This window comes from Silurus meridionalis, chromosome 27 (assembly GCF_014805685.1).
Source record: "Silurus meridionalis isolate SWU-2019-XX chromosome 27, ASM1480568v1, whole genome shotgun sequence".
Taxonomy (NCBI): Eukaryota; Metazoa; Chordata; class Actinopteri; order Siluriformes; family Siluridae; genus Silurus; species Silurus meridionalis.
The window spans coordinates 11,322,180-11,345,805 of NC_060910.1; the positions used below are offsets into that span (position 1 = coordinate 11,322,180).

General features: G+C 37.2%; 1 long non-coding RNA gene across 1 annotated transcript; it reads right to left on the reverse strand.

Moving 5' to 3' along the window:
* Nucleotides 1-319: 319 nt before the first annotated feature.
* On the reverse strand, nucleotides 320-22,419 carry LOC124380853. Its single transcript, XR_006924741.1, has 3 exons — nucleotides 21,934-22,419; nucleotides 13,828-14,000; nucleotides 320-494 (listed from the first exon to the last, which is right to left on the reverse strand). It is a non-coding gene; the product is annotated as an uncharacterized LOC124380853 (long non-coding RNA).
* Between the last annotated feature and the right edge of the window lie 1,207 nt (nucleotides 22,420-23,626).

Below are 23,626 nucleotides of genomic sequence, written 5' to 3' on the forward strand. Positions count from 1 at the left end.
TTATTCTTTTTTTGGTGTAAATATGAGCTTTAAATTTCTGCTCATATAAAATGAATTTCTGTGTCACGGTCAGGCTCAGTGTCATAAAGCTATAAATCTTGCAGTCCATATGCTGCCTCTTCAGTCGTGTCCTCCGGCAGCATTTACTACAGAGTGAGACACTTTAATACTGCATAATAAAATGACACTTGAACTTTATGTAAGAGCATCACAAGGCCCAACTTGATACATTTGTGGAAAATGATAATGATTAAAAGGTAAAAAAAAGTGTCAAACAAAATGCTTTCACTGTCCTTCAATAGAGAGAGAGAGAGAGAGAGAGAGAGAGAGAGAGAGAGAGAGAGAGAGAGAGAGAGAGAGAGAGAGAGAGCAAGCAGAAAGCACTTCACCAGGAGATAAAAAAACAGATGGCCACCCTCAGCAAGACATGAGTAGAGGAGATTTGAAAACATCTTGGGCCCCAGCAGCTAGTAGGTTCTGAGTCTGCACAGCTTCTGCAAGGGCAAGCAAAACAACAATGCCACGCTAATGAAGAATGCTCCCATCCAAAACGATCCATCATAATGGCACAAATAGATAAAGAAATTAATGTATACTGTGCCAAATGTCCAAATGCGCAATGAAGACAGTTAGCTATTTATTTATTTATTTAACTTATAACTGGGCTAAAGCAAATAATTTTGTCAACAATTTGTAACAAAGTACAAATTTTAGGAAAACTGAACTGACTTAAATATATAGATTTATGATATACATTTTAAATTAATACATTTATCCTTATAAATGTATCCCTAATGAGCAATCTAGAGGTGACAGTTGCAAGGAAACCTTCTTGAGATATTGTGTGCTAAAAAGCTTTAAAGGATCAAGACTCGAAATGGGACATACTCTCATCTGAGTGACACCAAATATTGTGGGTAAATAAGTATGTATAACTGTATACTGTAATCAAGACATGCATTATAGATTTAATATGATACAAAGTCCACTGAGTTGAAGTTACCAAATGGTGGAAACTTGAGTGCAAAACTGTTTGCAGCATTTGTAGCCCAAAGCCATCTTCATGGATTCTTAAGGGTTGCCTCCACAGTAACCCTTACATAACCATAACCATAGCCTGTTAATATGAGGGCTTCCAAAAAATGAGAACTACATTGAAATGAGCATTACAATGAATCAGAATGAACCTGGAAGGTCTGTAGAGCAGAGCCAATTTGCCACCAATATGCTACCAATGCAATACTACCAACATTATGGCTCTAAGTAGTGCCCCATACCTGATATTCATTACATACAGACAAGGTCTTAATAATCCTCTTAGCCTCTCTATTACCAAGTTATGTGACACATTAGAGATGATATGGATTTACTATATAGCAACTCACCATATCATCTCTAATAGGATTTTAAGTTTACCAATAGCATATAATACATTATTTTCATATTCTATAGTATTATAGGCTATTGGTAAACTTTATACACCCGAAGCTATGCCTACAAATACACTTCATTGCCAAAAGTATTCGCTTGTCAGCCTTTACATGCAAATGAACTTCGAGTAACATCCGATTCCTTTCACTGGAACTAAGGGGCCAAGCCCAACTCCTGAAAAACAACCCCACATCATAATTCCCCTCCACCAAACTTTACACTTGGCACAATGCAGTCAGACAAGTAACCACCACCCCAAACCCAGACTCGTCCATCGAATTGCCAGACAGTAAAGCATGATTCGTTATGTGACTGGTGTAGAGTCCAGTGGTGGACTGCATCCACTGCATCCAATGCTTTGCATTGCACTTAGTGATATAAGGATTGGATGCAGAAACCCATTCTATGAAGCTCTTTACACACTGTTCTTCGACTGATCCGAAGTCCACATGAAGTTTGGAGGTATGTAGCTATTAACTCTGCAGAATGTTGGCGACCTCTGTGCACCATGCACCTCAGTGTAAAATGATACAGTGAAAGAAAATCCTGTTACATACAAAAAACTGAATAACAGCATTTTCCTATTATGTTTGAAATATTTCATGATTTCATTAAAATTCAAGGCTGGTTTTCTTTGTAAACTCAGACACGTGTGACATGGTATTACAAGTTGTTTAAATATTGCATCACTGGAAAAAATAATGTTTTTAAACATGATGGTTTGGCAGGTAGCTGTTACAATCTTACTTAAATTATTGTCAAAAAAATTACATTGGCTATAAAGGTCATTTGCAGTTGTGCATGGAAAACCAAATCGAATGTGAGATTTACACAGGAAGTATGCAAACTACACATCAAGCGGGAAGTGTTACAAGGTAGTGTGTTCTAACAGACGGTGAATCTCTGTGTCACAGGGAGTAACTGAGGTCACCAGAGCACATGCTGCACAAAGCAGTGTCATTATTTACACAAATGAGGATGACCCAAAATTTGAGGGTGATAAAAACATTACAGGCACAGCTGGTACACAGACATAAACAAGCATACAGTTAGACTAAACAGCACCAACATAAAAGAACCTGAAACACAAACATGGAATGTACTGTATTTTTTTATTTGTTATGTCTACACTTGACCTAATTATTTTCATTAACCAAAAAGAAATCACTTGGGCCTTTCATTTTCCAAGTCCTCACAGCATTTTGTGAAAAAATATGCATTAATTCTCATAGGAATCCAGAAAACATTTGGTAACCACATGGAGAGTAAAATAGAGAATGCTTAAAAAAACAGACAAATGTCATACTGTACATAGCTACAGCTTTGTGCACATAAATTAGTGCCAAAGAAAAAAATCCAGAAAGACATATTTTCCAAATGTGTTAATATAACACTTATTTTGTAGTGAAAGTTAGGTTACAGTAAATGCCAAATAGGGAATTATGTAGTCAAAGAATAGATGCCTGAGTTATTTTTCTGAGTTTATACAGTGGCCTATAAAAGTATTTATCCCCTTTAAACCTTTCTTATATTTTGTAGTGTAAAATTCTGGAAGTTAAAGTAATTGTAATGACATATCAAACATTTGGGTTATCCAACAAAACACAAGAGGACAGGAATATATATATATATATATATATATATATATATATATATATATATATATATATATATATATATATACATTCAGAGGAGCAGTGTGGAGCTGAGCATATGATGATATTAAAAAAAAATTGTAACACTGGTTGTAAAGGTGCAAAGAGAATGAAAAGGCAATAAAAGTATAAAAAATAGTTTGGAATTGTAAAACTAAAAAAGCATTGTACTGTGAGTTATTAGTGAAACCAATATCATAAAGCATGGGGACAGAATATTCTTGTAAACATTTTAAAGTTATTATTGTGTTTTAAATTACGTAAATCATTAGAAGACCAAACAAACTTTTGCTATGTTTCCACACGGATGGCTAATGAGGTGATACCGGAGAAACTGTATCTATTCTAGCCTTTATGCAGATTACATAATCAGAGGATATTCGTTCATCTATGACATTTTTAGCTTTCTATTCATATATTTATTTATGTTTATGAGACAAGTATTCACTGAGATTCAGGTTGTTTTATTTATGTGTCTGTGAAGAGAGATGACAGAGACAGCGAAGGCAGAGAGCACATCCTGTCTGTTTTCTTTATTTTACAAAAGCAAAGCATTTTGTTGTTATTATGAGTGTATGAGGAAAAAATGCCACAAAAACACCCCGGCCCCCAGAGGGTTCAGTGTGTGCATCATAGCGGATTTTAGTGCTGATTTGAGACTTGCCGCATCAATAAAAAACAAATGTTTACTAATATAAACATTTTTTTTCAGTGGAGTTATTTTTAATATCTAAGTAAAGAAAGGACATTGAGAATAAATGTGTTGCATTGAAGGTTAAAGATTTTGCTTCTTTTATATTTATTTATTTATATCTATAATAAAAACAGTCAAACAGAAATGTATGCTACATAAATCGCACATTAATAGAATTAGCAACGTTAAAAATTTTTACGTTAACTCTGTAATTTTGACATCTCTAATAAATATATTAATACAAAACCAAATTCAAATGTTTTTACCTAAAGAATGTATCAAGGCTGAACATCCACCAAATAGAACACGAGCAGAGAAAAGATGATGATGAACAGGTGATCAGGAATGTCTCTGTTCTCAGTCATGTTTATATCACTGACTTCTTCTGTCTCATCCATGGGATCCCCAGACTTCTTTTTGCCTTCTGCCTTGCTCATTGTTAGCTTCATAAACTAGCCTACATCTGTGGTGTGTGAGAGCCAGGAAATGATAAACCAGTGGTAGATTGAAAAAAGCTATGCAATGACATTTGATGGGCTGAAAACCGTGTACAATGAAAATAAAAATAAATGTAATTTTACCAAACAGATTAAAACAAGCATGGTTTGAAAATGTAAGTAGAAGGTACAGATATACCAGAAAAATCTACTTAAGTACAAAAACGAAGTATTTGTACTTTGTTACTTCCCACCTCTGATTATGCGTCTAATTAACCCCATATTTATTTTGCAGCAAGACAACAATTCCAAACCTACAGCCATTGCCATTAAGAACTTCAGCATAGAGAAGAACAGGAAATCCTGGAAGTAATTGTTTTGGCCCACACAAAGCCCTGAAATCAGTGTCATCGAGCCTGTCTGAGATTATATGAAAAAACAGAAGGATTTGAGGCAGCCACAGAAGATCTATGTCTACATTCCCCAAGATATTTTAAACAACCTACTTGCTAAATTCCTTCAAAAACTGTTCCTAGAAGTACAAGTGTGCTTAGAAGAATTGATGCTGTTTTGCAGGCAAAGGATGCTCACACCAAATATATACAGGTAGCCCCTGAGTTACAATGGACATGCATTACAACGACAGCATCATAACATAAAAGCCGGACCCATTCTGTTTCATTGTTTGTCGATGCCAGTAAGAAGGAGAGAGACAAGCTTGGTCTTTGAAGCACCAAACACACAGAAAAAAATTCATGCTCAGAGACAACTGAACTCTGTTGACTGTTGGTCGAGAGTAAGACATCTCACAAGGTGGGAGATGTGTACATCCCGGCAGCATCCCACCGTATTGTATGAAATTTAAAATGCCATGCAAAAATGTAAATATTTTTTTCATTTGTTCGTATCCCTATCATCATTGCAAAATAGAAATATTGTAAGTCAAACCATCTTAACTCAGGGACTATGTGTACACACACACACACACACACACACACACACACACACACACACACATATATATACAGTCATCCTAACACTTCTTGATACTGACTCAATTAGTGCGATGCTCTATAAGATATATATTTATTTCTTTAAAAAATTACTTTTATTTAAGCCTTAAATAACTGGTTACTGGCTTCAGACTAATTTCCTAATTTCCACTGTACACAATCTGGTGTTTAGATTATTCTGGTAAAAATTCTGTTAGTCAAAGTGAGCATTAGCATTAATAATGAGGCCACATCAAAGCTCAGAAGAAAAAAAACAGATGGAGCAGATACAGGAGGTCCACATATTGCAGTGGAGATCAGACCATGTTTTACCAATCAGATTTTGTATCTCCAGGGAAAAACTAAAATTCAGATTCAGCACTAACATAGAGGACCTTGGTTTAACATTTTGCTGGAGATGCATGCCCACTCACCGCCCAAAGCTTGCACTTGGTATCCTGGCAAGCTGCTCGGTTTCACAGACTGATGGTCTCTCCTAAGGCAATACTTGACCATGGATCACACACACACACACACACACACACACACACACACACACACACACACACACACACACATGCCAATGATTTTATTTATTAAAAAATCAGATAAGATTTTGCTTAAACACTTAAAACACTTAAATTACTTATATGTGTTAGACAGTTTCATGACTGTATAATAAATACTTCAAGTTTCATTTTAATTATTGATTTTGCTTACAGTCAAATTTTTTTTTGCTTATTCAAAATCAAATAACAAATATTTTACACACACATAAAAAACAAACTATTACGAGCTCTATTTGCATGCGAACCCTTACAATACCACATTTCAAATGCATTGTATCATTCATGACCTCATGCACACACACAAACATTTGTCTCCTTTGCAGTCTGTCTCCTTTCCCGGTCCGGCAGATCTGTGCCTATAAACACCCACTTGTTTTTTTTTTCATCCTTGTTTTTTCCCCCCTCTTCTCACAACCAAACTGTTCAAGCCTCTTGCCTGCCAGTCAGTCAAGATGGCCCCCGGCCTTGCAGCCAATCCGGCAGTCTGGCATGAAGTAAAGGATGGCAGGCCAGCTGATCTGCTCCCGACTCCCTTCATCTGCTCTTCTGGAAACTTTTGGGATGAGTGCAAATTTCCAAGAGCTTACCGGTCTACTAGGCTAGAGTATTTTGAGGGAGTCGGGAAGAAAGGAAAAAAAAGCCTGCAGTCATCTATGAGCTAGAGAAATCTGTTGCTTGATAACCCTGCTACAACTGTATTGCTTACAAAAAACAATATCAATATCAGAAAGAGCTGTGGGTGAGCACAGTTTTCTAGGGTCTGGATTGGAAGCTGAAGCTAAACAGCTGAAGGACATGTTAATTGTAGTTGCCTCTTGGATTTGCCATGGTATTGCATGGTGCTGTAGATGAATAAGTATTTATGTGCAATAGGAGGATCCGTCATTTTATAATGAGATGAACATCTTTTAGAGGCTAGTTTGAAGAAGTGGAAAGGTAAAAATCTGAAAACTTTGACTTTTAGAAAATAAATGCAATCATTAATCAAACTTCTACCTTCCCCTACCTGGAGAGCAAAAGAAGTGCTCTTTAGGGGGAGGGTGTAAATAGATTATGATAAAGTGCTTGAACCACCGTGTGTGGCAGTAGGAAGGAAAGGACCCAACAGCAGTTTAGGCAACAATTTGGGATGCAGCTGCTGTTTGATTTAATGTTGTAATTGATAGACTCTATCAGTCATTAGCGGGAACAGAATGAAATCTTAACTACCATCATTATGGCTTCCTAATTGTTGCATACCATGCAGGGTGGCTTTTCTTTTTCTCGTAATAAAATTACAATCATCAGATTTATTCAGTTTGTTAAAACAAGAACGACATACATATAACAATCATTTTCATAAAAAATAATGCTTAATAATTATTATTACTCTTTGATAATAAATGCACTGTCTAAGAATCTACAGCAATAGTGAACTTTCTGACTAGCCTAATTGCTGAGATCTCATCAAATACTTAACTATTGGAAAAAAAAACCTTATCATTCACCAAGCTTACTATGTGGGAGTAAACTACAGGACACACTCATGTGCTCAGAAAGTGTTTATTAGCATTAATCCTGTATTCACCCCAGTTCCCAAAAGACACAATTAAAAAAACTAGCAGAATTTGCAAAGGCAGTACATGATTGAGGGCAATGCTTACAGCATCATTAACAGAGCTTTTGCTACAAATAGGTCTTACCTCTGGTATTGTTAGTTAAATCTGTGAAGCAGCTAAGTTTCTTTGGGCTTACTGGTTGAGGAACTAGAATGGTTGGGATATGGGCTGAGATTCAAGGCCACCTTGAAAATATCTTCCCCCCCTGCAGAGGAGCCTGGATTTTAGCTGCCCGCAAAGCATAAAAGCTGAAGGCAAATAAATCTATTTGGTATATGTTAAGTATTTATGAGCTAATGAGCCTAAAAGGCAGTTCAACATGCCTAAGTGCAGCATTCAATTACTTTCTTAAAGCATGCTTAATAATAATAGTTTCGGGGTTCAAAATACTGGTTAGATGGTAATAAGAAAAAGGTAAAAACATGAAAAAAGTTAAAACATAATAAGGTAATTTTCATCGTACTCACTTCACATATCAATGCCAATATTATATCCCCTCATTACTACAAACTGTTTACATGCTGTTTTTGCACATCTTGCTTGACTGCTGCTATTGTTTTTTTTGCACAAACCATTTTGTTTACATTTTGTTCAATTACAATGTTCACTCCGTACTCGGTACTCTTTTACACACCGCACTGTGTAATATACAGCAGGTTTACTGGCGGTGCTATTTTGTGTTTTGTGTATTTGTCCTATAAAGTGTCTTGTGTTGTCTTGTAATGCCACACATTGTTATATTGCGTTTTGTATAGTATTGATGGTTTCTATAATTGCTATGTGATAGTGGTGGTATTAAGAGGTGGATTAAGTCCCAGGTACCAAATGCACGGCCCGCCATTGCTTTTTATAGAAGACTAGGAATCTGCATAGAGGACTGAAAGTGTAACTGGAAAACCAGGAAAAGATTTGCAAGACTGGCCATTTGCACAGAAGCCCAGGAGTCTGAACAGAGGACAAGAAATCTAAATGGAGAACTGGCAATCTGCATGGTAGAAAGTAAAAATTGCATGAAATGGTGCATCTGTAATTTCTCTCTCTCTCTCTCTCTCTCTCTCTCTCTCCCTCTCTTATTTTGATGTGAATCCCTCTTAGCTCTCTGGCTTCATTTGCCAGCCGAGAGCACTTATAGTCATTATTGTCCTTCAGCTTCGGTTGACTGAACTCTACCTCATCACTGGTGCACATGGTATTATGTTTTGAGGGTTGTTATGGTTGCTGTCCAGATGCTGACACCATGTCAGCGTGGCTTCGGATGTTGTGGAACCACCCTGAGAGGTGTAGCATCGCAGCCTTTAAGCTGACATTCTGATATTCTATACTTCACCATCCCCATAGTCATTGTTTCTGTAATAATTCAAAACCGCAATAATTGTCTCCATCCCATTATTTTACAAACTGCACTGCATGTTGCCTACCCACCCACAGCCTTTGTCTCTTCCTCAATCCCAAAACCTGTGTCAGTTATCGAGGGGTAATATAACCATGCACACACCCACGTTGGGCAATCGGAAGGTTAATCGACAGGCAACGGCTGTGGAGTCCCATTTATCAGTTTCTATTTATCTCTCCTTGGGAGGTGGCAGGTTTACTGTAAATACCTTCTGTCCCTCTAATTTCCTAATGATGGGGATAATGATGGAGAATGGTGCAGTCATTAGCTGCGACCAGGCTCTGTGCATCACTCTGTCAGCTCTGTCTCTCCCAAGCCCACAATGAGAAGTGATGGAGCCCAGCTGTTCTCACACACACACACACACACACACACACACACACACACACACACACACACACACAATGGCAGCATGACCACCAGAAACCAGCAGCGAACTATCCAGCCCGGGTGGCCAACAAAAGGGTCCCCAGATAGAGGACTGATGATGGCTCAGAATCTAAGATATAAGCCTTCAGGCTTTTTTCTCACTTTTTTTAATTTTACGTCATTTACATTGTGTTCTTTGGGGGATTAAACTCTTAAGAATATTAATGAGCTAAAGTGATACATTTTTATTTATATCACCATAATTACAAAATTATTAATTGCATTTTTTTATATAATATGCTTTTAGATGGTTATTGACATTATTGTATGACTGGACATAAAACAGTCTTGGTATTGGAGAAAATGTAAATACTCCTTTTTATTTTTATTATTAGCAATTTATACAGTATTTATTGAAACAGAAACACAACCGCTTCAGACACCTCAGGATCCTTTTGATTGCAGTTGTGTGTGTGTGTTTGCTTAATGCTAATAATGTATATTTTTAATAAACCTAAACAATTAAAAGATCTATCAAATTAAATTACATTTAGTTTATACTTCATAAAACTAAATTAACAAAGGACATGAATCTCTCCTGGACTCACTTCCACTTTGTCTCTATACCCCCCACCCTGCCTCCTATCTCTTCCTGTCTATGAGAAACAGTCTTTTGTCTGGCACCTGCTTTAATTGGTAGTCAGCACCACGTGTCCTGCTCTCAGCCTTGCAGAACATGTTACAATTAGAGCTGATGGCGAATTAGCCCTTTTCTTTCCAAAAGATTAATTTGGGAGTGTGTCAGATCAGGGAAAGCTTCTTTATCGTGTGCTATTATGTAGAGTAGAAAACAAATAAACAAATAAATACGTATGTAGATAAATAAATAAATGCAAAAGTGACATTTTTGCACATATGAATGACTGAAACTGAATACATTTCTAGACAATCAAATGATTTAACTAATTGCTATATAAGCACAGGTCTTTTAGGCAAAGTGCTGGTGTTAATACATAAAAATGATACCAGTGCTAATTCTTATACATAAACCAGTGGTTCTTAACCTGGGTTCGATCGAACCCCAGGGGTTCGGTGAGCCAGTCTCAGGGGTTCGGCGGAGGTCAAGACACACACCCTACTCATATGATTCGTGATGATGCCCCGTTTAAGAAGGATTCGGTGGATGCGCATATGAAACTGGTGGGGGGTCAGTACCTCCAACAAGGTTAAGAACCACTGACATAAACTATTTCAATGCTAGCAGTAATGCATAAACTGATCTCATGTTAGCTCTAACCAAAATATTTCTAGTGCTAAACGTAATACAGTCCTAAGTTCTTTTTTTTCTACAGGCGAGTTTTCATATAATGACTGCTGACACCAATAAGTTGTCACAATAATGCCTGTTACCTCCATCACCCCCTTCTCCAAAGGCCTCACACCTGACCGCCACTAGCTACAGATCATCAGCTGACTGCGAGTCCTCGCCTGTTCTCCTGTAAAGACCTTGAGATCTCTGCACCTCCAGCCATGCAGATCAGTAGCTGGCATGAACTTGTCAGAGCAGTAACAAGATCCTGTGTGACTGGGCATCACTGGAGATGTCAGGCCTGGAGCTGGAGGAGAATGGACCTGTCTGGATAAGCACCGGTAACTGAGGCAGATCTGCCTCTACTTTACTAACTCAACTTATCTGCTTGAACTAAGAACCAAGAATGATAGCATGTCCCAAACTGTTTTATAATTTTTTTGTGTATTATAATAACTTTTAAAGGAAATTGTGCTGTAGTAATCCAGATAGGTTGATATTACTTTACTTTAATATTATTACCTTTAAAGATTTTAATTAAATTCCAGTATCCAGGTTTTTATAGTATGTACATGTTTTTTACCAATAAATTTAACTGTGCCGGGATTGTGGAAAAAAACGATGATTCTTACTACAATATTTATATTTTGTCCTTTTGTTCTATAGAAAAAAAATATTTTTTTAAAGATTATTTTGTGTTAGAGTATTAAAAATGGTAGCTCAGTGGTTCCGTTAAAATTCACTTGTTCAATTCCCTGCACCACCAACTTTCCACTTCTGCTCCTTTGAGTAATTCTTCACCCTTAATGACTAGTTGTATAAATAAGATGATTGTAAGTTGCCCTGGATAAAGGCACCTGCCAAATGATGCAAATGTAAATGTAGTATGTATAGTAAATGTAGTATGTGTAGTAAGCATACACTTGCTATTAAATTGATAGTTGTTTTAAAACGTTGTTTAATACTTGATATTATACTTGTTTTAATACGTCTATTTATTCATAATGCTAAGTAACAAATTCAACAACTCTGAACTGTTTTAATCAAACAACTTGCATACAAATAAGGTTGGAAAAATGTATCTCTGAGTGATCCACAAATACAAGTTAAAGCTTTATCCTGCAAAGATGATGTGAACTTGATCCAGAAAAGCCTTCGACTTAAGAGGAGCGTGACCATCTTGTTCACGCATGTTATCTGCTCTCAGTTAAAAAGCATGCATCTCTGTTGGTATGGGGGTGCATTAGTGCCCTATTGAAAGGGCAGGTTTCACATCTGGAAAGGTTTTAGAGCAACATATACTTCCAACCAGACCATGTCTTTTATAGGGAAGGCCTTGCATTTTTTAGCAAGACAATGCCAAACTGCATAGTGCATCTACTACAAGTTTCCAGTTTCAAGTTTTATTTGTCATATGTACAGATGTACAAAGATGACCCACGACTGTTAAACAGCTAGAATCCTGTATCAGACTTGAATATGACAACATTCCTCTTTTGTCCCCAAAATTTGAGATTTTCTCAAATTCTTTGGAATTGGAGTTGTATAATTTCACCTACCGTATTTTTCGGACTATAAGCCGCTACTTTTTTCCCAGGTTTTGAACCCCGCGGCTTAAACAACGAAGCGGCTTATTTATGAATTTTTCCTAGGTTTTTCCCGGTTTCACAAACTTCAAGCCAAATAACTGAACCCCATAAAATTAGACCAATGAAATTCCGAACGGAAACGAAAAAACGCACCTCACCTGTGTTCTGAGCTGCACGGCTTCGGGAGAAAGAAATTATTTTTTTAAACGCACGACGATGCCAAAAGATAAACTCCCGAGAGAAATAGTTGTGAAAGGAAGGAGGAAGACAGTGAACAATGACTTTCTTGGTCGGCTACTGTTTAGATACAAGCCGTTGTAATGCATTCAGTCTGGGTCAAGGGAGCGCTCGCTAACTCTAATTGCAACAGAAATCATATAAGCACAGACAGGTTTCCAAAACTCGTGCTTTTTTATTTTTCTTGGCAACAGCATTACAAGTTAGTCAAAAAAACTTAGAAATAAGCATCAGAAAATACTAAGGACATAATCCTCAGTCTTGCACACATGCAGTAATAGCGGAAAAATGCGGCAGCAGGCTATTCCCAAAATACCGCTATGCTCCTAAAGGAAGCGCAACATATTTCACCCGTTACACCGTGTAACAGACACTGTCTTTCGTTAAAGCCTGTGTAAAGTACATTAGTTTCAATGTAGACATGTAAGCGGCTTATAGACAGGTGCGGCTTATTTATGTTTAAAATAAAAATCTTTGTCAAATTCAGTTGGTGCGGCTTATATATGGGTGCGCTTTATAGTCCGGGAATATAGTAAACGTTGTTACCTGATTAAAAAGTATAGCTCATGGAGTTTTAGTGTACTTTAGTTAAAATGTCTTAGAAATAATTAGAAACACTTGCAACTATAAACTGTATCATCTGATTTTTATGAAGTATGTTCTCCTTTTTAAACCTTTTCTTAAAGGAAATTATGTAATTTATCAAGAAAATAAAATCCTGTTGCCTTTAACCCAGTGCCTCATTTATGGAGAAAAAACTGCAAAAGAGAAAAAAGAAAGAGGAAAAATTGTCTGAATTTGGTTAACACATTTTTTTAAAGCCTGGGAGATAAGATGTGAAGGGCTGAGAGAGGAATATAAAGCTGTATGGTAGTTTAGCTTTTTGTCAGCTTGCAATTGATTTGACTCAAAATGATGACTTACTGTAGATTTGTAATGGAACATATTTAATGGCACACAGTATAATGAGCTTGCATGCACAAACTGCTCGCTTCAAGCTCTGATGGCTTCATTGAAAATACGTGCTTGGAAAGCTTTAATATTGGTGAGACAAACTGAAATCTAATGGTGTTTTTGCTCACTGCAGATGTACTATTATATGTCAGTGATCCTAAAAGGTTTTTTTTTTTAATGAAATGGACATTGCAAGTGCATACTGTTCCTTTTCACGATCATCTACTATGTTTCTAGTTTTCCATATTTTGCACATCATTTACAAAATATAATCAGCCTTCTGAAAGACTGTACACTTCACTGGTGATGGGTGCGGAAAACATAAAAAAAATTGTGCTTGTTCGTGTCCAATGAAGCATGTCAAAATGTCGTGATAAGAAAATAAAAAAATAAAAAAATTGTGCAGATGGGTCTAATAATATTTGCAATATGAATCTGAATATAGTTTTTTCTTGTTGTAATAAACAAATTCCTACACTGTTACTCAGAACAAAATGGTCTACCACATTAATGACCTAATATTGGTTTTCAAGCTATCAAAACCAGTCATGGTTCATAAAGAAAAAATTCCTCAAATATAAGGAAAAGAGGGTACTGTACCTTAAAATAGGGTTTTTATCCAGGTCAGGAGCCTGCCTGCTTTAAAGGGTTGGTAAACTGGGTGGGTTGCCAAAGGCTGGATTTTACTGGCAAAGATCCAGTAAGGATTGGTTGGATGAGGTTGGCTTGTTGTCAGCTCACTTGTTTTCACTCTCCTTTAGCTGTAAATGATCCTAAAAACACATGACACTACTGTAAAAAAGATACTGCTCACTTACATTAGATATCATTACAAAATTATTTATAAAGAACTAATTGATGCTAAGCCAGTTTGGGACTTGCAGTATCAGCAGCCTGTCAAGATTATTACAAGTCACACTGAACAAAATGATACAAATATCTATTACAGATTGTGTAGTAATAAATTCTCAAAGTTAGTAAATTTATTGAAGATTCTATAAAGATTGAGCTGTTGATTAAAAACAACTACTATTTTTCTTTCACTGGAATCAGAAAATGATGGATAAACCAAAACATTCTTCAGTGTAAGCATGAGGTGGTAAGGATTTTTAATGTCAATTAGCATGTTTCATTTAGGTTTTGCCATTGCTGTTACTGTGTATTTTCTGTACTGTGAGTTTACTCCTATATCGTGATCCTATTAGGGGCTTTAAGATGATCTTCGTAGCAGCGGTCACATTCTGATGCTTTAAAAAAATAGTTTGCATTGGCACTAATGAGAATGTCACATTATGCGGTTATTAAGTCTGAATATCACAATACATGATTATTATTATTTTTTTTTACGATGCATGTTTCTTTCTGCAACAGCAAGAATATGTTCATAAACTTGTAAAGTGTAAACTCAGTATGTACAATCTGTACATTTAAAATAAGTACAATTTGTACAATACGATAAAGTGTAAATGTTAGGGTTAGCAAATAATTTGTTTTGTTGCATTTTAAAAAAATAAATACAAAATCTAAATCTAATTGGGCAATGTATACTGTACAAAGCATTATTTGTGATTGATCTGGAATATTTTGATCAAATAATACCTTTGTACAAATAACTTTCTTGCTTTAATTCTGTATGATTTGTATTACTCATCACTAGACCGAAGGCCAGAAGCCACAGGTTCCATAGATTAAGACAAGGGAGTTCTCTTGACCTTTTCGCTGAAATGCCACATCGTTTAATGTGCACAAACATAATTAGACATGATAGTCAACTCATGCAGTCTGATCACCCAACCGATTGCAGGCGTTCATTAGCTGACTTTTGGATATCGGGGGCATTATAGGCTAACGATGGCAAATGCTGAGGAACGGGTAACATTGTTTTTCATTCTTCATTGGGCTTTTTCACTCCATCAGACACACAACTGTTGCTTTTGCTCAGCACAACATCGTTAATGAGGGGATGTTGACACTGGGTCCAGTTAGACATCGTCAGGAAAATTAAGCTCTCTCCAGGCTAACTTGGCTCGCGATTTGCTCTGACATTTACCATTAGCTCCGTGCTGAATTGGACAAACGAACAAAAGCAGAAGCCCCCCCACCAAAAAAATATATATACACAAATCATTTCCAATTAAACGAGGTATCAAACAGAGAATATCCTTGCAGGAGATTTTACGGGCTGTGCACGGCAAAAGGTCAAGCTTCAACTGTACAGGGGCACAGGCAAAGATCTGATTATGACTAATGAGCTCTTTCCTTTAGACAAAATTAGCTGCATTACACAAAGGCCCTACTCACTGCTAGTCATGCCAAAGTTACAATATTTGTGGACAGACATAAGAGAATGGGTGATCCAGGTTTATAGTCAAACCTCGCTTTGATATGTCAGGGTTTGATCTGGGAAGAAAATCTGGAAGATTTCCTTGTTAATTGATAGTTGATCCAATGTGTTGAATTTATTAAAATGTTTGAAATAAATAACGTTGGATAAATTATTACACCATTACAGCTTATACAATGATGTATGTGGCTTTCTCAAACTTATAACTGTTGTAATAGAGATTAATACAGTATATCAATATGGTTTTACTATTATATAATCATTTTTAAGCACTAAATTTGTTTTTAAATCGTGGAGAAAATGTTATAGTGCCCTTTTAACCAGAGTGGATTTTGAGCGGGGAAGCAGCTGTGTCCTTGCTCCCAAGATACACGCATGTGGTCCTGTATTTGTAAGTGTTTATGGAGGAGAGCAGCCGAGATTGTCTGTGACAGCAGCGAAATGAGGCTAACAAACAGCCTAATGGGAGCGAGGCAGGCACGCGTCCGAGTTCCCACTGAGAGGCACTATATGTGCCCTTCCTGCCGCAATAATCCACTTAATGGGAGTCGGTATACTTAGCTGCACATTGCCACTGAGGCCGGTTCAAATGTACAACGGCAGACAGCCAGAAACAGGATCCACTCAGTGCCAATAGGGCAAAAGGAAGCAATTTATCTATTAGAAAATAGCAAAACACAAAAAAGCATATTTAATTAATATGGAATTTGGCTCAGCTTTTGCTTCTGGATGACACAGAGACCATTTACAATTTATGCCTTGTGCCCTTATGGCATCTGGATGCGACACTAGCCCACTTGATTTCTGCAAATAAGCTCCAGAAGTGATTTAAGATGTGTCTCACAGTAGCGTCTCCAACTCTGACTCAAGTCCAGTTTTGAGCTTTTTCATTACCCTGCAGGAATCTTTGCTAGAGGCCAGAAGTACACACAAGAGCCAAGACGACAGCCTCTACAGCAACTGTGCTAATACTTGCTCACCAAAGGAGCTTCAATTACTTCCCAGTTTAGACTGGCAAATGCCAGGCCAACTCACAGGATTAATTCACAGTAGAGAGTTAATACTGGCAGGGATTTCTGGTGCTGAGGTGAGTCTACTTTTTTTGCCACAACATAATAATGAATCTTACGATGAACCTATGGATGGCATAAACCTGACTGTGCCGCACAATAAGCACTTGAACTGACTCAATATCTTGCATGGAAGATGAACACCATGAGGATGGTCTGGAAGAGACACCTTTTGATTTTGGAAAGGCCCTCTCTCACTATCCCTATTTCAGTACCTCCCCCTTTCGCTCTCTCTTTCTCTCTCTCATTCCTGGCAGGCTGGGCAGCCATAAGGTGGGGTGGTGCCTGAGGATAATGGCAGCAGAAGGCGAAGGAAGCAGACAGCTGGCAAACGCTGCCCCAATATGTTTCCATGAAAGAGGCGAGGAAATTTCAGAAGACGAGACGTGCACCCGGACGACACGCTCAGCGGTGAAAAGAGAAAGATTAAAAAAAAATAAAATTAGTTAACATCTTGCCCGTTTCACCCCGCGATGCACATTTTGGCATGCAAAAACTGATTGCAGAGCCTATCTACATTACAAAAAGAAATTGGGGAAAAACGTACAGTTAATGAGGAGAAATCATGTATCGCCTACTGCAGCTAATTCAGCTAACACAGATGTGGTCCAGAATTATTTAACCCCCTCTCTAGAAATTTCCTTTCTGCCTGGCATCATGGTTGATGCTCCCCTTCTTTGGAAGCATATTGTGAATCTGAAATGCAAATGTCTTACTTTTTTTCAGTCTCCAATCATGCTAGTTCTAATGAGGTGTAAAATATGTACATTAATGACAGAGAGTTATTTAGTTCTAGGGGAGCACTAATTGCTCCTAATCATTGCCTACATCCATCTGGTTACATGCGAAAAACAAACCACTTCATCCTGCAGGCTCATTAGACTTCTAGTAAATCACTAAGTAAAAAAAAGAAAACAGCCCACATATTGATCTAGCATTATTTATGCACAATTGTGTTCTACTTCGTACTGAAACAAGTGGGAGACATTCTTCCTGAAACTGCTGAAGACAGCTGAATATTCATACAAGTGCTCCAGGAATTATACAAGAATTAATGCATTTACTAGAAATAAAATTTGATAATTGCATAGATTGTTGGAAAGAAAGAAAAATATTGTTGGTATAGCCAAACTTTACGAACTGTGGGTACTTTTTGAAATTCGTGTCTTTACTAAAATGTTAAAATGACAAATACTATCTAGAGGTTTTTGTTTTCTGTTTCTTGCAATCCTAAATAAGAAGAAATTGTCATATCACTGCTCTTTAATGTGTGGTAAATAGATTTAATTATTAGGAATATAATCAACATAATCAACAGTTGAGAGAATTCAGTGAGCGAGTGAGATAGCTGTTCACAGCTGTAGGGTACCAATAGATTAACCAACAAATTAATTTAAAAGTGAATTTATATTGATAAAATATGGATCAAAATACTACTCAGCTGCACATCCCTGGTATATTGTCACCCCACTGCACATTTTTAGTTTCAGACAAATAAATACTTTCTGTGAAATTGTGAGGCAAACCAGATTGTTTTTTTACCGTTTTTCTTGTCGGTAGCTGTCTGTCTATTTCCACCATCACATGATCTTTTCTTACATCCTCCACTAAAGAAACTTTTGAGGGATGTTTGTTTAACATTTATGTTAATAATGATCTGAAACTGTGGATGTCTTCTGAAATCACACAGCATGCAAATTTAAATAGTGACTCTTAAAGGGTAAAATGCCCAATAAATAATACAGTGTCAGTTATTCACATGTTCTCTGGTTTATTTGACCCAGTAGCAACTCTTCTCATGACCCAGTGGTTGGGGACCTCTGACAGAAAATTCACTACACTCAAATCCAGGGCAAATCCCCTCCTTAGAGGCTCCTATTTTCTGTTGTCCTACATTATTACACAGGTATAAAAAATTTGAGTAAGCTCATTAATCTGACAGTCAGAGTCGCTGTTATAGAAAATGAATAAACAATATTTAGAATTGAGAATGTAACAATTCTGTGATATAAAAAAATATATACTGTTTACTCACACAAAGCATTTAACATATAACAAAAACCATAATGCTAATATACACTATACATCGACCAGGGATAACTTCATGGCCATTGATTAGGCATAACATTATAACCAACTGCCTAATATTGTGCTGGTCCCACTTTTGCTTGGAAAACTGGTCAAGCATTACATCCTTAACTTCTTCATTAATTTAAGCTACAGTAAGTCGTCTGTTGAATCGGACCACACAGACCAGCCCATGTCACCGATCACCGCTATTAATTCCTTGGACCACTTTTGATAGATACTGACCAGTGCAGACTGGGAACAACCCACAATAGCTGCAGTTTTGGAGATGCTCTGACCCAGTCGTCTAGCCGTCACAATTTGGCCCTTGTTAAAGTCACTCAAATTTTTAAACTTGCCCAACTTTTCCTGCTTCTAACACATCAACTTTGGAAGAGCATAGAGCTCTGACCTCAAGCCAACTTTAAAAGCTAAAAGCTCTGTGTTAATGCCTATGGTTTTGGAATGAGCACATATGGGTGTGATTTGTGAATCCTGTGACTTGGAGTGGCATGAACAATTTTATATAAAAAAACATTTATAATTTCATAACCTTTACATATTATGTGTGGCAAAAGTTAATGATGTGTGCATGCATTATTCATTTCTAAATGTCATGATCGGTTATATATTTAAGCAAAAACTTTGCAACATATTTATTTTACTAACCAATAACTACACATATTTGTGTGTGCGTGTGTGTGTGTGTGTGTGTGTGTGTGTGTGTGTGTGTGTGTGTGTGTGTGTGTGTGTGTGACTAACTGCATCTAAAACCCTAACAAAAACACAGACTGAAATTAAATCCCCGGTGGTGTCCTCACATATGTCCTTGTGTATTTTTAGTAAAAATGGTGAAGCAACGACACCATATTTGTATTTTCAGTCTGGACTACTGCACCCAGCATATATTTTCTGACAAATGCTATGAGCAAGCCAGTGACGGCCACACTCTGGAGCTCTACATCTGTTGGGTCTCATTATTATGCACAATGCCCAGAGCTAACACATTCCCCAGTTGCCCTAAAACTGTGAGTGATCCTCAGCTAGCCAGCACTGACAGCACACACCACTGTACTGTTTAACTCGAGCCAGTGGCCTATTCCCTCGAGCAACAGCTGTCCTTTAGCATCGACTATGCTAACTTATCCGTAGACAACAACAAGATAGGAACACGAGTGTCAACATCTTAGAACTTTTAACATGCCTGAGCACTTCAGACTGCTTCTTTCTCCCAACAACAAATAAAGCGGCAAAAATTAACATGCAAATCAATTCTCCTCTTTGTTTTATTCATTTATTTATTTATTATTGAAGCACATCCATGACAGTGTTGCTCTTGAACTGTGACACAGATTACAGGAAAGGATGCAAATGAGCAAAGAGGAGAGACTAGAACACAACAAATGCACGCTAACTGAAAAAAAACAAACTTTAAAGATTACCTTGAGAGGGGGACAAAGTGCTGTTCACACACGGGGAGATTAGAGAGCAAGCAACTCAAGCAAAGTCTTCTTGTACCACCTAAATAAAGCATCTCTCCCAAAGTGTCAGAGCGCCGTCTGAGCACTAGCACTTGGTGCCACATCCCTGACCTACAACAACCTACAACAAGTTCAACATTCACTCCAAAAAGGCTGGAGGGCAGAAAGGAGGCACTAATTAGGGAGGGGAACATGGATGACGAAGTCCCGCAAGTGGTGGCACACGGTTGGAGAGTATACTGAACCTTCTCATGTAGGTCAGCGTGAAGCTTTTAGCAAGGCCATGCATATTAATGGATCCCCCTCTCTTTTTCTGCCTCTCTCTCACACCCACACTGACACACACACATACATAGGAGAGAGAACCTGCCGTATGGCTCTGGAGGCTCTGGGTAAGTTAACTGTGGGCTTTTTTCAAAAACATATGCATTGCAAATTGAAATTACGGCTGGATACTCAAAGGTCCCTCTAGCATTCGTCGCCTAGCGCACAATCAATGGTGTATTATAGAAAATGAATGTTGAGCTTGTTGAGTCTAAATTAATTAGTGGTGTTTGGAGAGATGAGCATGTTTGGTACAGTAACTTTGAATATCTTACAATGTTTAAAAGTTTATGGAACAGTTAACTAGAAATTCACATTATCCAAATTATGAACATTTACAATGAATGGTTTCTGGTATTCCAAATGCTTTATCTCAACTATAGGTGGACCGATATGGGTTTTTCTCTGGCCGATGACGATATTTAAAAAAAATCAGGGCATCTAATGGATGATTTCTTTGACTGATATATTTGGGCAACACATCTAAAATGGGTAAAATGGGAACGCAGACTCTTGACATTCTTGCTCATCTTTGCAACTTAGCAGACATGATTAAAGAAAGCAACACAAATCTGTGAGTAATAATCATGGCATGTGTAAACGCTAATTGCTTTACATCTTCACAGTTCTAGCTCTTCGTGTTTCCCTGTTTGTACACCGAATACAGATTACTGCCACCTGCTGGTATGGGAGAGTTATGTTCACTCACGCAAGAGCAGAACGTACACACACGGTTTGGTGTGTCAGATGCACGTGCCTAATAATCAGCCTAATTTGCAGCATAATCCGATCAATTGATTTTTTTAAGGCATTTTTAATTAATCAGCATCAACTGATCGACTAATCAACCTCTAATATTTATAAATATTAGGATTTTTATTAGAATGGATAGGTAAAGGTAACAACTTGTTCAGTTTCCCAGCAGAAGAAAATCTGAGACTGTGTTAAAGAAAGACACATGAGACAGGGTGTTAAATAAAAAACAAATGTATTGATTATTTATAATGCAAAAGAAAACCTGCACGTATCATAAAAAGGTTATGATAAAATCTATACTTTCATTATATATGAATAAATTTTCTACAACAGCGAAAGCTTGATTCTGATGAAAAAAAGGTTTTAGTTATTTAAGTCTGATGGTACAAGTAGTTCCGGCTGTAAAAAGTAATTAGGACAATATTAACTCGTGGTTTTAATAAATGATCATTTCCATAGTAACAGCTACTGTATGTAAACAATAAACAGACATAATCAGAATCGAATCGTAAACAAATTGAAAATAATCACTAATAATGACTTTAATTTTATAATTATTTTAAGAGAAGCCTTGATAAACAAAAAATTGTTATTGATGGAAAATCGCTGTAATATTTGTGGTAACATGCTTAAGACCATAGAGGTGGTGCTGGTGGGTACTTACTTTTTTAAAATATTGTTTGTCTTTTAATAAGACTAGGTCGACCCAGCAATGGTTTTCATTCTCAGGTTCTTCTAGAAGGGGTGGCTTCAAACAGAACACCTCGTCACACGGGTCGAGCTGATCGAAGAAAGTGTTCCTCAAGTTGCATGAAGCGATTTGGGACGTTGACACCCGCCTTGTGGACACTGTCCTCCCTGCTGTGATAAAGTTCGTCGGGAGGAAAGTAGTCCATCCAAATTTCCTGTTTTTGTCTTTCTCTGTCTGAAGAGGAAAAAAAAAAAACACACTGAGTCACAAAAACTACTTTCTCTTAGAGCAGTTCCTCAAGCACACAGGTGAACAACTCAACCACTAACTAGGGCACAGTTCAGGCTACAGGAAGCATTTCTACCCACTTATTATTTTCCATTGTGCCCATTCAATATTTTGCAGGCAGATCAAAATGCAAACTAATAATAAAAAAAGTTCAAAAATATTTAGTGATATTAGCTAGCTAGACTAGCCAGCTAGCTAATCTTAGTTTCGCTAATGTTTGTCTTTGATCTAATAATTCGATTGTAGTCAGCTTTTAGACAAATAAAAACTAACTATATAAATATATTAATGCATTTAATAAACTCTTAGTACACGTTTGGCATGGCGCTAATTATTATGTATCCAATAATAATAATTTGCTTTGTTTATAAAATCTGTTTTAAAATTTTTAAAACAAACAAACAAAGAACCCACAAAACCCTTGTCACTAATAAATCACTATTCCAGGGGCATTTAAATTCCATTTTATTAAATGCATTAGCTTATACTATTGTCATAACAAGATGAGTGGTAGAGCTGCATGCACACCTTTAGCAGATTAAAAACGTATATTTTAAGCAAAGCCTACACATAACATACGTCACATATCATAAACATGTGCTCCAATACATCTGATCAAATGCACATTATCAACTTGTGCTGTTAATATCATGAACAGCAGCTATGCTATTTTCTCTCCACTGCTTCTCTTTCTCTCCCCATCCCGAGGCATCCTGAAGTTTGGCCAGCTCCAGTCACGTCCCACCTCATGAAGATTATGGACCTTTAAAGAAATAGATGCCGAACTCGCAAACTTCTCGTACCACCCAGAGACGTACCAGTGCCAATTGGATCCCACTTTATGTGTGGAGTTTTGACATTGGACCTCCTGGAGTGTTTAAAGGCTTTGGCATGGAGGAGCTGGTTTTGGATCTGTGATGATCGAAAATGTTGAGCTATTTTATGAGTTGCTAAGTAGCTGCTAGTTCTTTAACCACAATGACTGTATAAGACTGTAGAAAGAACATTACTTATAATCTTAGACTCCAGTGCTCATGTTAGTTCTCTCTCCAGTGTTCTGTATTGTTTAAAGACTATAATCACACTCTTGATGTCACCCAAATGAGGATGGGTTCCCCTTTTGAGTCTGGTTCCTCTCAAGGTTTCTTCCTCATGACATCTAAGGGAGTTTTTCCTTGCCACAGTCGCCACGGCTGCTCATCATGGATAAATGCACACCATTCACCTAGACTGTTGATTCCTGTTAAGCTGCTTTGAGACAATGTCTGTTGTGAAAAGAGCTATAGAAATAAACATGACTTGACTTGACTTTACTATTTGCACATTTCCATCCTACTTCTTTCCTATTTTTTTTTTTAATTGGGCTCCTGTAGATTTA